Source organism: Saccopteryx leptura, chromosome X (genome assembly GCF_036850995.1).
Source record: "Saccopteryx leptura isolate mSacLep1 chromosome X, mSacLep1_pri_phased_curated, whole genome shotgun sequence".
In the NCBI taxonomy this organism is placed as follows: Eukaryota; Metazoa; Chordata; class Mammalia; order Chiroptera; family Emballonuridae; genus Saccopteryx; species Saccopteryx leptura.
In genome coordinates this window covers 82513514-82520030 of record NC_089516.1, presented here as the reverse complement: position 1 = coordinate 82520030, position 6517 = coordinate 82513514, and positions in this window count along the sequence as shown.

The window sequence follows — 6517 nt, the reverse complement described above, 5'->3', positions numbered from 1 at the left end:
AAAGAAATCACATAACATTTTAATAGTTTTACTGAGGTACAATTTACATACCATAAAAATTTCCCATTATTAGGGTACAGCTCAATGCACAGCACATTTTATATTTTAAAAAGTTGATAAATCTCGCCTGACCTGTGGTGGCGCAGTGGATAAAGCGTCAACCTGGAAATGATGAGGTCTCCAGTTCAAAACCCTGGGCTTGCCTGGTTAAGGCATATATGGGAGTTGATGCTTCCAGCTCCTCCCTCCTTCTGTCTCTCTCTGTCTCTGTCTCTCCCTCTCTCTCTCCTTTCTAAAAATGAATAAATAAATAAAAATTTAAAAAAAGTTGATAAATCTCTTCAGTATTACAAAACTCATAAAAATAGCATAACATTTTCATTAGCTGCCCAATACACTTGCAACTTTCACAACACAGTGAAATTAGCACAGCTGGTGGCTGGAGTCTTCCTGGAAGGCATTCCTACACTAAGACAGCTAACAATCAGTTAACTATATATGCAAGTGTCAGGAAACCACATAAGATATATTCTCCTAAATCCAAACTAAACGTACCACCAACAGAACTTCTCCTTAACTTTATTCTAGAAATACTAATAGCCATTCCAGCATTGCTTGAAGTGGGGGGGAAGTGTGACAGAGGGGAAGGAAAAACAGAAAGAGACAGTTGTCCTAAGCATTTGTGATGAAAATGTATTACTTTTGGAAATTTTACAAAAATACTTCAGCATGCCCAAGACTCCACTTTAAAAGAGAACCTAAAGCCTGTCCATGGGAGGGTAACCAGGATGATGTAATAATTTGAAACTATCTTATATTAGGATATTAAAGAATTTAGGGAATTTGGCCTGGAAAAAAGGTTAGTCAGGGACATGAGCTTACAAATGTTTCTGTGGGTAGGGGTGGAGAAAGTTTAATTTGTTTTGTATGTGACCCAAGGAGTCAACCTAGGACTGCAGACTCTAAAGTAACACATTTTTGTTCAATATAAAGCAGAATTTTCTAAAACGGTATTCAAAGAAGTGAAGGGGTAATGAGTTTCTTGTTACCTGACAGGTCAAGAAGAAATAAGCAACCCCATACCAGTTACTTTATAGAGGGAATTTCAGCACCAGATGGATGGTTAATTAAATATCTTTGAAGTATCCTCCAACCATGAGATCCTGTGATTTATAATCTAGATAACAATGTATATATTACCTAAAGGATTATATATCATGCTGAATGGAGCCAGTGGGTAGGGGCCCTATTCCTAATACCAAAGTAGTAAGAAGTCAATTGATCAGTTGATGAACATAAAACCTGAGCAAAGATAGTCAAATGATCTTAAAGAAATATTATTATTAAGCTGCAGCAGCAAAATCAATAGGGTTGTTTCAAAACAAGATTAAACCAGCTAATCAAACTAAAATATTTATGCCCCACATCTGAGGCCACTCTTCCTTAGGCAATGCTGGACATACTTAAAAAATTATAATTGTCCATCTCTTTTTTAAATGAATTTTCCAAGAATTGTTTTCTTTCTTTTGGCTCTAGACATTATAATACCTCCCCACCCTCTTTGTTTCACAAGATTGTCTTAATGTTTGCATTTCCCAGGTTTATAGATTGGCTTTAAGTTTGAGGTTGACTGCTTCCTGGAGACCTCTAAGGAGTCCTTTACTGTCATCAGTAACTCATCCACAGTTACACGAGAGGCCATAGTCTTTTGGAAACATTTTCTGTAGACTGTTGCTCCCGCCTACGGTAGGTGGATTTCTGTACCTTGCAAACACAGCCACACCCTGACTTGTTGGTTTTTGTCTTCTTCCTGATCACTTGTCTTCGTCATCACTTGTCTCCAACTTACCTTTACAGTTATAACTCTTGTACACCTTTTCCAGGAATTGATATGTAACAGTCATTACTAAATTAATAACAGTTTAAAAATGTACTTAGAATACTCAGGAAAAAAATGCTTCTAAAAAGTCTTTTAACTATTTGATTATTAAGATTTTTAAGCTCTGGCCCACCGGTGGCACAGTTGACAGGTAGAAGGTGGGTGGTGGTAGGGAAACAGCAGTGAGGCAGTATGTATAGTGGTTAAAAACACAGATTTCAGCCTGACCTGTAGTGGCATAGTGGGTAAAGTGTCAGCGTGGAATGCTGAGGTTGCTGGTTCAAAGCCTTGGACTTGCTTGGTCAAGGCACATATGGGAGTTGATACTTCCTGTTCCTTTTCCCTCTCCCCTCCTCTAAAAATGAATAAATAAATTTTTTTAAAAAAACAGATTTCAGAGCCGGTATACCTGGGTGTGAAGTCTGCCTTATTTTATTTATCCATAAAATTAAATTTTGTGAAAATTAAATGGGTCAAAATATGTAAAGCATCTGGAACAATGCACTCCATAGTGGTTCACTGCTATGATGTCTAAGAAAATATTAGCTGAGGGCCTTATACCCAATGGCACTTTCTTTTACCATTGAAAAAAGGAAAAGATTAGAAGCCATTCATTATATAAACTTTGTAATATTATGGAATCTTTGACAATCTTTTATCTGTTAGCTTTATTCCCTGTTTGGTCAAAGTGGTTAGCCAATAAACCTCAAATTAAATGAGCCTGTTTGCTTGACTTTAAATGGCAGCCAGGAAATGGGGGAGGTGGGGAGACTCTCATTCTGTAGCTAGGCTTGGGAAGACTGCTACTGAAAGGAGAGAAAACAAGTTGTGTCCTTGCGGCTGCCAGGCAGAAGGAACACAGGGTGCAGACCTAGGCCTGGAAAGGGGCTTGGAGACTTAATGATGACACAGTTCATGTGCTTCCCTGCCTTTCCTACTTTCCTCACAGGACTCCGGGGAGCATCAGATGAGCTTAGAACAGTGCTTTTGAAGCTGACAAGTGTTACGGAGACATCACTTGAATAGCAGTGACTACTTTCATTTTAGGACTGTTAATGTTGGAAAGCTGCACTCAGAAATATGTATTGTGAAAAGATAAGTTGAGGCATATTAAACACAACATGTAAAGAGTTTATTTGAGCAAAAATCAATTTGAATTGAGCAGCACTAAACTGCAAGTGGTTAGCGGTGCTCCACAGACAGAAGCTAAGGAATGACTTACAGAGTGAAGGCACAGAAGCAAAAAAGGAAATAATTTGATTGGGTATAGCTTAAAGCCTCCTTAGCTCTTTGTGACTGGGTATCCTTAGGCTTCTGTTTTTTTAACCTTGAGGCATTTATGGGCATAGGTTTCGGTTTACTTACATGGCCCACCAATCCATTAAAGCCACTTCAGTCTCATGGCTTCCTTGTTTAATTAATTTGACAGTATGCAAAACTTACTCAATTCACTGAGTTCAGTTCAATGTTTAAATATTGTTAAAGCAATGCTCAAGGTTTGCCCTTTCTTTAAAACCGATTAAGCAAGTTCTGACTCTTTCAGGAAACTTTTTCTGAACACCTCTACAGTCATGCCACACCCTCTTCTAATTTGCATAGCAAGATTTCCTCTTATGTTCTTACCTGTCCTGAAGCCTAAAACCTTCTATTGTTATTTACTTTTTCTGAATAGTTCTCTCTCACTCAGGGGTCTCCATAAGGCAGAGCATGAAGTTCTCCATGTATAATAGGTGCTCAAAAAGCATTTGTCAAGTGATGGTGTGGTAGGCAGTGTAATAGCTCTGAGAGATGTATATATCCTAATTCCTGGAATCTGTGAACATGTCATCTTACATGGTGTTGGGCAGATAAAATGTATTATGCTCACTTTGTTAGAGATAGCGCTACCCACATAGAAGCCCGTCGCCCAGGTGATATTAATGTGTGTTGGGGGCGGGCTGTGGGCAGGCAGGATCCTTGTAGTCTGGGGCTTGGTTTTAGGACTAAGCCTTTCCCACCCTTTTTCATGTGGCCTCAGATAAGTGACTTTGTATCAGAGACTTCCCTATTTTGTATATTGGATTAAAGGTTTCGATTTCTACACTATAAAATGGGGGCAGAACGGGAGCTTGCTCTCTTGGTTCCTGAGATTATCATTAGAGGAGAGAGCAGAGCAGAGAGGCCACATGGAGGAGGCCAGGAGAAGCAGCCAAGATGGTGGAGTGCTAAGTGAGAAGCCAGTTTGTGCAGAGTTTGTGCAGAGAGAAGGAAGGAGATGGGGAACAGAGGTGAATAAGTCTGGTGAGCTAGAAACCTTTGATTCTAGGAAACTTGGATAAGTCAGTAGCTTTGTGAGCACTGAATGTGAGTGGGTTTTGGAGCCCAGTGTGTGTTTTTACTTGCCCACCAGGTGCAAGCTAGGATTAAAGATGATGGCCCACCAGTTTTTGGCTCCATTGTTTCTTTACCAACTGTCCGAATCCAATGCGAACCTGCATGGCCCAGGTGGCTGTGATGGTGGCTGTGCCTACTGGCCACACACAAAGAAGAATTAAGGTTGCAGATAGAATTAAAGTTGCTGCTCAGCTGACCTCAAAATATGGAGTTTATTCTGGACTATAAATTTTGGCCCAGTGTAAGCACAAGGACCCTGAAAAGTGGAAGAAGGGGGCAGAAGAAGAGGTCAGAGTGCTGTGATGTGGGAATTCTGTTTCTGGCTTTGAAGATGGAGGGAGGAGGCCATGAGCCAAGGGAAGCTGGAAAAGGAAAGGATATGGGTTCTCCCCCTAGGAACTACAGGAAGGAATGCAGCCCTGCCAAAATCTTGATTTTAGCCTAGCAAGACCCATTGCAGATTTCTAACATCAAAATTGTAAGATAATAAATTTGGGTTGCCTTTATCCACCAAGTTTGTGGTACTTTGTTATAGCAGCAATAGGAAACTAATATAGACGATAAGAAATGACTTTCCTGTGACTATAGACTAGTTCTGAACTTCTTTTTTTTTTTCCTCAGAGACAGAGAGAGAGTCAGAGAGAGGGATAGATAGGGACAGACAGACAGGAACGGAGAGAGATGAGAAGCATCAATCATCAGTTTTTGTTGCGACACCCTAGTTGTTCATTGATTGTTTTCTCATATGTGCCTTGACCGTGAGGCTACAGCAGACTGAGTAACTCCTTGCTCGAGCCAGCGACCTTGGGTTCAAGCTGGTGAGTTTTGCTCAAACCAGATGTGCCCGCACTCAAGCTGGCGACCTCAGGGTCTTGAACCTGGGTCCTTTGCATCCCAGTCCAACGCTCTATCCACTGCACCACCACCTGGTGTCAGGCTGGTTCTGAAATTCTTACTCTACCTGAGAAAGAAGGTAAAGCCTCAAAAGTTTTCAGAGCTCAAGACTGACAGACTACAGCCCTGGCCAGTTGGCTCAGCTATAGAGCATCAGCCCAGCATGTGGAAGTCCTGGGTTTGATTCGAGGTCAGCGCACACAGGAGATGCACCCATCTGCTTCTCCACCCTTCCTCCTGTCCTTTCTCTTTGTCTCTCTCTTCCTCTCCTACAGCCAAGGCTCCATTGGAGCAAAGTTGGCCCAGGTGCCAAGGATGACTCCATGGCCTCCACCTCAGGCACTTGAATGGCTCCAGTTGCAAAGAAGCAACAGCCCAGATGGGCAGAGCATTGCCCCCTGGTGGGCAGGCTGGGTGGATCCTGGTTGGGCACAAGCAGGAGTTTGTCTCTGCCTCTTTGCTTCTCACTTCAGGAAAACACACACACACACACATAAAAATATTGACAGACTATAATCCCTACCATTAAGATAACATGTTGTGTTGTGCAGGAGGCCCAGTACAGAGTTGCAATTACTCATGGATGGATTTTAGGGGGAAATTTATGATGATTAATAACAATAAAAAATAATCAAGACAAAATCAAAAGGGTTTTGAACTTATGTAACCTAAAGTAGAATAAAGAAAAAGAATCAGCACAACAATAAGCTACACAACAACACTAGACGGAGAAACGTCAACCTAGGTTCTAGCTAGTTAAAGCAATAGACTAAGAAAAAGGGAACTATGAGTATGTACAAATCTCACCAAACCATGTGTAAGGCCAGTAGCCATGGCCACCATCACAGCCGCCTGGCCCATGCAGGTTCGCATTTGATTTGGACAGACAGTAATGAAACAACGGAGCCAAGAACTGGTGGGCCATTAGCTTTAATCCTAGCTCGCACTATTATAAAGTACTGTACCCCAGATTCTGCAAGGCACTGTACCTTCATTGGGTGTATGTAGAGACACCAAGTCCAGATGAAGTTTGAAGAGTTTTACTGAAGGAGGAGATTTGTTAAATATGCTGGCCGCATATGGCTGACACGGGGCATCTGCAGACCCAAATTGTGCGTGCTCAGTATATTTCAGAGGCTGGTTATATACCCTTTGACTACATACAGGTGGGGGGACATGACAGCATGACATAATCATTAACAAGATTAACATTTAACAAGGTTTACATTACATTAACAAGATTAACACTTGTCAAGGGGATTTACAGAAAATGTTAAAACTTTCAAGGTAATACAATCAAAGACATTCACAAATCCTATCAGTATCTATCTCTCCTCCTATGCCTAGAGGTACACGTTAATCTCAGGATTC